Genomic DNA, 11,465 nt, shown 5'->3' with positions numbered 1-11,465 from the left:
ACCAGATGACCACCGGAGGGAATCGGGGATGACCACCCCTGACTCCCCCAGTGGTCACTAACCCCCTCCCACCCAAAAAAACAACTTTAAAAACTTTTTTTTTCCAGCCTGTATGCCAGCCTCAAATGTCATATCCAGCTCCATCACAGCAGTATGCAGGTCCCTGGAGCAGTTGTTAGTGGGTGCAGTGGACTTCAGCCAGGTGGACCCAGGCCCATCTCCCCTATCTGTTACACTTGTGGTGGTAAATGGGAGCCCTCCAAACCGCCCCCAAAACCCACTGTACCCACATCTAGGTGCCCCCCTTCAGCCATAAGTGCTATGGTAATGGTGTAGAGTTGTGGGGAGTGGGTTTTGGGGGGGGGGGATTTGGGGGGCTCAGCACCCAAGGGAAGGGAGCTATGGACTTGGGAGGTAGTTAACCTTTTTTTAATTGTTACAAGTGCCCCCTAGAGTGCCCGGTTGGTGTCCTGGCATGTGAGGGGGACCAATGCACTACGAATCCTGGCTCCTCCCATGACCCAATGCCTTGGATTTGTTCGTTTTTGAGCTGGGCGCCTTCGGTTTCCATTATTGCTGAAAAACGATACCGCCCAGCTCAAATCCGCACAAATCAGATGCATTTGGCTGGCACAAACCGTATTATCGGAAAAAAGATGGACGTCCATTTTTTTCGAAAATACGGTTTGTCCCGCCCCTTCACGTACCCATTCTCAGAGATAGACGCCCATGGAGATGGGCGTTCGCGTTTGATTATGCCCCTCTAAGTAAGGTCCCTTTTTACAAAGGCACGCTATAACATATCACATTCAAAGCATATATGATTGCAGGTGCTGCATATCTCTGATGGGAGGGAGGGGTAGAATCATAAAAGTTGATATTAGCAAATAAATGATGTTAGCGGTAGGGAGGGGAAGACATTCTCAGGGTTGAAAGTAAGAGTATTGTGGTATTATGTTCCAAGATTGCATCATATAACTGCCTATATGAGGTTGGCAAGGTGGCAAGTTGCCACCAGCCCTGTTTATGAAACCAGTGTTTAATCATGATGAAGTATAACCTGTCAAACTCTAGCCACCTTCTTGGGCAGACTGTACAGGGTTTTATTTGCCAACATTTACTATGTTGCTATGACACTGGAGAAAAAGCCAAATATTGAGAGCAAATATCACGCTTCATAGACATAAACTATTATTGTAAAAAAAAGAATGAGAGCTTATTAGGCGAACATTTCTCAAAGGAAGATCACACCTTTAATGATCTTTCAATAAAGACACTTAAGGGAAACTTGGGAGCACACAGGAACCGAAAACTTTAAAATTAGAATGATCGAACACTTTGAGACTGACACAAAAGCACTCAAGGGAGACACTGATTTTGGCACCCATTAACAGATATAGAGCCTTTGAACTGTAAAGTGTTACCATCTCATTACCTCCAACCCACCAACCCCTTTCTCTGAGCTGTACTAACATGCAGTCTAAAACCTAGATTAGTTTGTACTATTTAAACCCAGTGTAACTGCATTATTTCTTCACTGATCTGATGAAGAGATAATAATTCTCAAAAGCTTGTCCAAAGTCCATTAAGTTAGTCCAGGAAAAAGGTATCACCACAACTTGGTTGCAGCAGCATAACCAGACCTCAGTTATTGCATGGGCTAGGGGGTGAATTGGGTGGGCTTAACCCACATTTCCTCTCTGCCTGCTACTCCCCCTCGCCTGCCCCCTCAGCATTAAAAATAAATACCTTGACTGGCGGGGATTTCCGGGCCCCACCAGCTGAAGAATCCCAAGCAGTCTCATCCTCACTGCTGATAGCAGCCCATTTGCAGCCACCGACACCAGTCCAGCACCCCTCCTGTACATGCTCAGTTCAACCAGCATCTCTCATGCACGGGGGTGACAATTGAACTGAGTATGTGTGTGGGGGGGGGGGGGGTGCCAGCGTCGGCAGCTGGAAATGTGCTACTAACTGTTCCGGGGATGCAGTGGCGTTCCTAGGGTGGCTGACACCCAGGGCGGAGCGCCGATGCGCCCCCCCCCCCCCGGTGCAGTGCCCCCTTGGGTGCAGCGCGACCCCCCTAATGAAACGACGGACAGCCCCCCGGGTGCATCTTTACCTGCTGTGGGGGTGCCGCGCGTCTGTCGGCAACGCTTATTCCCTGCTCCCTCTGCCCTGGAATGGGTTACTTCCTGTTCCAGGGCAGAGGGAGCAGGGAACGAGCGTTGCCGACAGACGCACAGCACCCCCCCCCAGCAGTGAAACGATGGAAACGACCTCCCCCCGGCGAAACAACACCCCCCCCGGGTGCATCTTTACCTGCTGGGGGGGTGCCGCGCGTCTGTCGACTTCGCTCATTCCCTGCTCCCTCTGCCCCGGAACAGGAAGTAACCTGTTCCGGGGCAGAGGGAGCAGGGAACGAGCATTGCCGACAGACGCGCGGCACCCCCCCCCAGCGGCCTGCACCCGGGGCGGACCGCCCCCACCCCACCCCCCTTGGTACGCCACTGCGGGGATGAGGCTAACAGGAGAGGAAACTCTAGAGATGACTCTTCAGCTGGCAGGGCCTGGAGATCCCCGCCAGCTACACTAATGATGTGCACTGCACTGGGTGGGCCCAAAACAAAACTGAGTGGGCCCCTGCCCACCTGGACCCACCTGTGGCTACCCCATTGCTTGGCTGTTGACCTTTATTTCCATATATCTAATGAGGGAGTTAAGCTTCCCACCCATTGCCTGTTGCTTTATGGCATTGTAAGGTATAAATAACTCAAATCAGTCCAAAAGTACTGATCCTCACCTATACTTTCAGTCATCCCTCACAAAAATCCCCAAGTAGCAGGGGTGCAGCTAACACTGAGCAAGAATGGCAGAAAGTCCAGGGCTGCCCAATAGTAGGGGCTGCCTGCTGTTGTACAACTGCTCTCCGTCCCTGCTATCTGGCATCTATCTCCCTCACTCTCCTTCCCATGAGTCACCTAACTCTCTCTCTGCTTCCCCCCCCCCCTCCCCTCCCCATCCCATGGTCCTCTAAACTTGTGCCAGCAGCAATGAAAGCAAGTCACTTCTGGCCAGCCCCACCAGGGCTTTTCCTATGCTGCATCCTGCCTTCTCTGATGTAACTTCCTTTGGGTGAGATGTGGCAGAGGAGACACCCTGGCAGGGCCAGCTGGAAGCTACCACTTTCATTGCTGCCGCTGACAGGACATGTTTGGATAACCACGAGGAGTGGGTAGAGAGACACCCAATCTGTGAGGGAGAGAAGGAAGTGAGAGCTGCCAGACCTACATGAGGGGAGGGAGATGGAGAGATGCTGAACCTACGGGGAGTAGGGGGGAGAGAGTCTAGACACAAGATAGGGGGAAGAGAGGGAGAGAGGTGCTGGACCTGGGAAGAAGTGTAGGGAAGAGAGAGAGAGAGAGACCAATACCAAACGGCGGGGGAAAAAAAGGGGGAGAGATGCTGAAGCTTGGGGAGAGCAGAGGGAAGAGAGACAGAGAAACTGGACTGGGAAGGTGGATGTGGATATGGGAAGGGACGGGGACACAGAGAAGAGATACTACTACTACTACTTATCATTTCTATAGCGCTACTAGACGTACGCAGCGCTGTACACTTGAACATGAAGAGACAGTCCCTGCTCGACAGAGCTTACGATCTGATTAGGATACTGGTCATGGAAGGAGCATAGGGACAGGAACGTGGAGGCTCTGTCTGGTCATAGGGGGAGGGAGTGGGTGCTGGTCAGAAGGCAAGTTAAGCTAGTTTTGGTTTCAGCTTTGGCTGAAAACAAGCAGCATATGGAAGGTTGACAAAAACCATGTTTTTTGGTTTCAGCCAAAACTAAATCTCTAGCCAAAATATGCTGCTTGTTTTCAGCCAAAGCTGAAACCAAAACTAGCTTAACTTGCCTTCTGACCAGCACCCACTCCCTCCCCCTATGACCAGACAGAGCCTCCCCATTCCTTCTCCCACAGCCAGGCAGAGCCTCCTTCCCCCCCCCCCCTACCATGACCAGACAAAGCCATCCTCCAAGACCCACCTATGAGCATCAAATTGGCTGGGGTTATTTCATTGTATGGGAGCACTGGGCCACCAAGCTGCAGCCCAATGCTCCTGGGCCCTGCCTTAAAGAGGCCAGCAGCCTGAAATTATCTTGCTGGACAGAGCCCTCTCCCCCCCCCCCCCCACCAAGGGTGAAACCCTTTGTTGGACTCCCCACAAATCTACTACTTCCCCCCCCCTTGTGCCAGTTCTCCTGGCGCTGGCCTCTCCAACCAGGATGGCCCCCCCTTAGTGAGCCAACCCACTAAAGTGTTGCTTCTCCAAACCTCCCAAAGGCCTCCCAGGACTGCCTGACTACAAATGTCCATGGTATCTAGAGTGTGGGTAGGAGCTATCCCCAGTCGTTCCTGCCCTCGCCAGCGCCATCATCCAAAATGGCACTGTTGCCTTCCAGCAGTAGTCTTACAGTACTGCTGCTAGGGCTTTTATAAGGAAAGGTACCACAAGGGAACACTCCTGCCCTGCCCTGCCCCGCCCCCGATACCCTTCAGAAGGGTGGGAAAGGGCCTGGAGGGGGGCTCTGATCTGAGGGGGGGGGAGACACATGAGTGGATTGGCCCACTAAGCGGTCTATCTCGGTTGGGGGAGTTGGCACCTAGAAAAATGGCACAACATGGTGGGAGGGAGGGGGAGTAATAGATTTCAGGAGAGCCCAAGGGGGAGCTCTGTGTCCAGCAGGTTATTTTAGGCTGTAAGGCCCAGGAACATCAGACCAATAGACTAATGCTGCTTGCTAGGAGGCTCACAGGCTACATTAGTCCTTTACCATGGGAATCAGTAACCTGCAGTATACAGCAGGTTGGTAATTCCCGTGGTAAATCAAGGTGCAGTGCAAGCTGACCTTTTACTACACCTCAATAATTCTTTCCTTAGTGTTACTGCCCTGTCCTTGTTCCCAACTTCCAGGCAGTATGTCCACTACTTGAAGAAGAAGCAGAACTTGGAGATTTGGAAAATGAAATTCAAGTTTCTGTAAAAAAAAAAAAAAAAAATCATCCACCATTTAACAATTAGTTTAAAATTTTAAACAACAAATATTTAACAAAGCTGATTGTTACAGGATCAGCTCAGCTCCTAACAAAACTTAGCAAAAGGCTACACTGTGATTCTTGCATCTTTCAGCTTTACACTGCTTTAATTAGTTTAATAGAGTTACTCATAATGTTGTCCTATTATAATCATTATTAGTATTCTTAGAATTGATATGAATTCATATTAATTCATTAGAATTAATTTTAACATTGCTTTATTCTCTTTTGTTTTACAATTCTTAGGCACCTAAGATGAACAGGAAGGTTCCTGATTGGCAGTCTAGGGCTTAAGGAACGAACAGGCCAGATTTAACTTTGGGGCAAAAATGGGACAAAAAGTGTGGAAAGTCTGTAAGTTGATCTGCTGCCGACCCCTTTAGCAGCACGTTTGTATCCAACAATTTCATTCTCTGCTACTTAGGAAGAGAAACAAATCCACAGAGAAAAAATGCTAGCAAGCTTAATCTTCTTTCTAAAGCAGCCTGCATGATTATTATTATTATTATTATTTAGCAGTTGCCTATAGCAAGGCTTCCCAAACCTGTCCTGGGGATCCCACAGCAAGTCAGGTGTTCATAGGATCCAAATGTATATTCATGAAATAAATCTGCACATGCTGGAGATCCAGCAGGGGCAAACTGATCTCATGTACAGTCATTCCCCCAAATTCTAAATATGGCCCTTAAGTTGTGCACACTAATTACGGCCATTCAGTAGTTTGCTTCAGGCATTAATCTCATTGGTTAACTTCATGTCTGTTTTACTAGCTATCCTCCTAAAACCTAGTAGTCAATAGAAAATTGTGCTACAGGGAAAGGGGTGGAGCATAACTTTTTTCGGAGTCACACACTCAAAGCACATTGCATCCAGGTGCAATAGGTAATTTGCCAGTCCCCAGAGGGGCTTTACAGTCCAAGTTCATACTGGAAGCAGTGAATAATTAAGGGCTGGATTCAGAAAATGGCGTTGAAAATTTGGCATTGGGAAAAATCGGTACTAAGGGCCTTATTCTATAAAGGTTATGCTCCTAAATTTTACGCTCTAAAATTTATGCTCCTAAATTATGAGCATAATCTATTTCAGAGCGTAGATTAGGCTCGCAATTTAGGAGCGTAATCTTTATAGAGGAGTCCTTTTATCAAGCTGCGGGAAAAAGTGCCCTGCGCTAGCGACAGGGGCCATTTTTCCCACGTGCCAGGGACCTTTTTACCTCAGCGGGTAAAAAGCCCCCAGACACACATGGCCATGGGGTAAGAGAACTCGTACTGGGCTGGCAGTAGTCCTGGAAGAGCAAGTGGTAAACCCACATTGGGTTTTCCGCCGTTTTGTAAAAGGGTGTCAGAATAAGATCCAAACCCCCTTGTTTACAAAGCCGTGCTAGCTGCTGGTAGTGCCATACTGCCAACACAGCCCTTTCACTTTGAATGGGCTGTGTCGGCAGTGCCGCACAGCAGCCGCTATAAAGTGCATGTACCCTTTATAGAATTGCACTTTGTGCCAATTCCTGTGCCAGACTTACATCTGCTGAATCCTGGTGTAAATGCTGGTGCGTAGGTTAGGTGCGCTGAGGTTGCATTCCATAATTCTGCATGCAATTTTTCAGGACGCCCCTGACATGCCCATGGCCATGCCCCCATTTGAGTTATGTGCTAGTAGAATTTGAAGCGCAGCCAGATATGCATGCAAATTTTAATCAGTGCCAATTAACATCTGTAACCCTATGGGTTAAATTTGAAAAGATTACCTGGCTCCTTCTAGATCTGGTGTAGAGACAGTGAGCAGTGCAGTGAAACTGAGTAGTCTGTGTGCATGTGCTGAGTGTTCCGCATGCTGATGGAACTCTCAGGAGAGTGACAAACAGCTCAGGCTGGCAGTTGGGAGAGAGCTCTATTGGTGAGAACATGTTACTAGGGAAAGACTGGAAGAAAGTTGATGCTGGAGATCATCACCTGAAAGAAAAGGCGCCCACCGTTCAAGAGAGCCAGAGAGAGAAAACAAAGAGAGCAGCTAAGTGACTGGAACTATTTTAAAAAGAGCACATAAGAGAAAATAGTAAAGGAATCCTGAACAATAAGTGAGAGATAACTAAAAGAAGAAAAAAAGAGTAGAGGAAAACTTACATGTTGGGATCCTTGGGGGTCTCCAGGGGTCTGAGGGACAGGAGAGGGGAGACTTTGAAGAGTCTGGTGTTTTGCGGAATTGAATGTACTTAAATGATTTATGTAACTAATATTTATACTTATCTGAGGATGCTCTCAATGTTTCTAGAGACTAAACTGATTTGTGTTGCTAACCTGTAATTGGAATACATATGTTAAATTTGCAAGTTGATAAAATTTCATTAGCATTTAAATATAATTCAACTAATAAAATAATATTTTCTTTTTATTGTTAAACTCCCTGGTTGGTGTTGAGTCATTTTGGGGAAACACTGTGACATATTTGGTACCATCATTTAATACCTTGCTCTGCCACCAGGGGGTTTACACATCAATAACTGGTTATTTGTACCCAGTTGCTCATGTTAACTGGCTTGTACTTAACTAATTTGTGTACATATAGGGCCCGATTCTATATATGGCACCTAAAATTAATACGCGGTAGGCAATCACGCCTAAGCATATTCTAAATACTGGGCATAAGTCTACAGGCGGTATTTAAAATATGCTTAGGTGTAGTTCATGTGACTAAATCTACGCATGTCCATTTACATCTACGTGCACTGGCCCATATTTTATTTTATTTATTTATTTTTTTTATTGCATTTACAATTTTTTCAAGTACAAATCTTGTAACAGAATAGATGACTATAGGTCATTACAGAACTTAAGGAAACTAATTATTTACAATCTTATTTAAATCATGGCCTTTGCTCATCTTTAGTCCACTATAAGGCCCATATTTTATAACAACGCAAGTATATTTTGGAACGCCCATGAAACAAAGAGCAGACCAGCAAGCTGAAGAATAAAGCAAATTAGTAAACCACTTCAGAGCAGCAGCAGCATGTGATAAAGAGGAGATGCTACTACTCTGAAGTGGTTTGCTGTTTCGGAAAGTGTTTGGCTTTTAGGAGAAAATTTGGTTGGCAATCCCCTGATTCAGCCTTTGGGCGAAATGCGACCGTGTCGGGTTTTGTTTTAATAAACTACTTTATTCTTCAGAGTGCTGCTCTGCTCTTTGTTTTGTACCTAAAGCTAGGCGCCAGGATGATGCACACTAAGGGCCTGATTCTATATATGGCGCCAAAAAAAGTGCATGTTAGGCAATTACGCCTAAGCATATTCTAAATACTGCACGTAAATCTACATGCGGTATTTAGAATACGCTTAGGTGTATTCACGCCCATAAATTTATGTGCATCCATTTATGCCAATGAAAAGCTGATGTAAATCCCTGCACATAGATTTACACGCACTGGCCCATATTTTATAACAACGCACACAGATTTTGGAATGCCCAAAAAACGTCCATTTCCATGCCCCCTAACCACACCCCTTTTGCCTGCGTGTGTTAGAATTTATGCTCAGTACATTACAGAATATGCTTAGCAATGTGCATGTGTAAATTCTAATTTTTGCCAATTAGCGCTCGTTATTGCTTTTATGAGCTAACAATGCTTAACAGCTCGTTAAAACAATTAATCTACATGCATAGTTATAGATCACGCCACGATTTACATGCATAACCGCATGTAACTCTAGGCATGCTATATAGAATCTGGGGGATATTGGGCACCATATGGCACCCCGACATAATAGCCCTGACAAAACAGCCCCAACAAAACACCTTGTAACAAAATAGCCCTTGACAAATCAGCCCCTAACAAAATAGCCTTTGCCAAAATAGCCCCCTTAACACCATACCACTAGAAAAAAATAACACATCACAAAAAAAAGTTGATAAACTACAAGTGAAATCTCCACTGATAAAGGCTCCTACCAGCATTGCATTGTATAAAGCATATATAAATAAACAATATTCTATAGCTACCAACTGGTATTCATGATCTGTTCTTCTGTTTAAGGAAACTATTCTTCCATCAACATGCTAATTAAAAAATAAAACGATATTGTCATCATTGTCATAGTCTTACCAACCTTATCCTATTTGGCAAGGTAAGGTTATTAGGAAAAAATGCAGTGCCATATTCTGGGCAGCCTGATTGAGCCCTTCACTTGGGGAGCTAATTTGTTAATGGCTATATTGTGGGCAGGCCATTTTGACAGTGACTGTTATGTCAGGGGCTATTATGTCGGGAGCTTTTTTGTTGGGGCTATTTTGACCAGGTACTGGCACCATATATAAAATCCGGGGGTAGCAAAAGCAGTGGTGTACCAAGGGGGGTGGTGGGGGTGGTCCGCCCTGGGTGCATGCCGCTGGGGGGTGCCACAGCGCGCGCCTGTGGGCTCCGAGTTCGCTAACTTCGCTCATTCGCTGCAGCTCCCTCTGCCCCAGGTTACTTCCTGTTCCGGGGCAGAGGGACCTGCAGCGAATGAGCGAAGTTAGCGAAGTCGGAGCCCACAGGCACGCGCCGCAGCACCCCCCCAGCGGCGTGAACCCGGGGGGGTGTCATTTTGCCGGGGGGGAAGGTGTCATTTCGCAGGCGGGGAGGGGCGCTGCACCCACGGGGGGGGGCGCATCGGCGATCCGCCCCGGGTGCCATCCAGGCTGGGAACGCCACTGAGCAAAAGATTACAAGAACAGCAGTGAGATTTGAACCTGATTTCCCTGGATCTCAACCCACTGCTCAAACCACTAGGGTAGACTATTCTCCCACTCCACAAATGCACAATATTGAAGTAGTAGAAATACTATGTTCAATATGTGATACTAATTGCATATTCCTCTCCCCTTTTTTACCTGATTGTTCATTATATCATCCATGTTTTTTTTTATATATATATATATATTACCAATTGTATCTGTACTCTGACATGGCATAAGTCATGACGGAAATTGTAGGCCACATTGAGCCTGCAAATAGGTGGGATACAAATGCAATAAATAAATAGCATAAGGACTTAGATATGGCACTAGGCAAATGCTTGTTTAAAAAATAAAATAAATTGTACAAGCTAAAATAGATACAGAATACAGCAGCTCACTGCTCAGACCTGGCCCTTAACTTTCAAGCTATTAAAAAGGTATGCAAAACAAAACAGCAAATATAAAGAATTTACTTTCTACTGAAACCAATAGTTCCCTATCATTTGAGGCCTCACCAGCCTTGATAGGAAGCTGAGTCTGAGATGCTCTTGGCTCACGTGAGTTATTGTTATTAATTGTTCTGCTCTTTTCAGGCAAAGAGACAGCTCATCCTTCTCCAAACAATCCAACACAGCTGCAACATGCAAACCTTATTTTCACAACAAATAAAGGCCAGAGAATAGCTCCCTCAAAAACAGGCCAACTGTGGATCAAGCACTGGACAAACAGAAGGCCATTTCACATTAGCAGAAGTCGGAGGAGGCAGAGATGTAAAAATGACCTGTTAGAAATAACTAAATACAGTAACAAAGCAGCATTTTCAAACAAATACACTGCTGTGAATTAGTGTTCTCAGTTTCAAAGTAGATCACAAAAAAACTAAGGGTGTTTTTTTTATTAGTACATAAGTAATGCCTCACTGGGAAAAGACCAAGGGTCCATCAAGCCCAGCATCCTGTTCACGACAGCGGCCAATCCAGGCCAAGGGCACCTGGCGAGCTTCCCAAATGTACAAACATTCTATATATGTTATGTTATGGCATTTAGTGCCAGCTGATGTTTAGCATGAGCTAAAAATGCTAGTGTACCTTAGTAAAAGCCCCCTAAATTAGGGTTACCATATGTCCGGATTTACCCGGACATGTCCTCTTTTTGAGGACATGTCCGGGCAACCGGGCGGGCTTTGCCAATCTGCCCGTTTGTCCGGATTTCTGGACAAACAGGCAGGCTGGTGGGCGGGCCAGGACGGCCCACCCGCCAGCCTGCCCGTTTGTCCAGAAATCCGGACAAACGGGCAGATTGCTAGCCTCCCCTCCCCTTACTTACTACTGCCCTGGTGGTCTAGTGACCTCTTTCGCCTTCGGGGCAGGAAAGAGCCCCCACTTTTCTGCCCGGAGCACTGCCCTGCATGCATCCTTCCTGTTCGTGATCTCGGCGCTGATTCAAAATGGCCACCGAGAGTTGAAGTGACCTCGCGAGACTTCAACTCTCGGTGGCCATTTTGAATCGGCGCCAAGATCACGAACAGGAAGGATGCATGCAGGGCAGCGCTCCAGGCAAGAAAGAGGGGGCTCTTTCCTGCCCCGAAAAGCTCACTAGACCACCAGGGCAGTAGTAAGGTAAGGGGAGGGGGTGACAGGGAGGGGGAGTGATGGG

The sequence above is a fragment of the Microcaecilia unicolor genome, chromosome 8 (genome assembly GCF_901765095.1).
Source record: "Microcaecilia unicolor chromosome 8, aMicUni1.1, whole genome shotgun sequence".
Taxonomy (NCBI): domain Eukaryota; kingdom Metazoa; phylum Chordata; class Amphibia; order Gymnophiona; family Siphonopidae; genus Microcaecilia; species Microcaecilia unicolor.
This window is presented reverse-complemented; position numbering follows the sequence as displayed.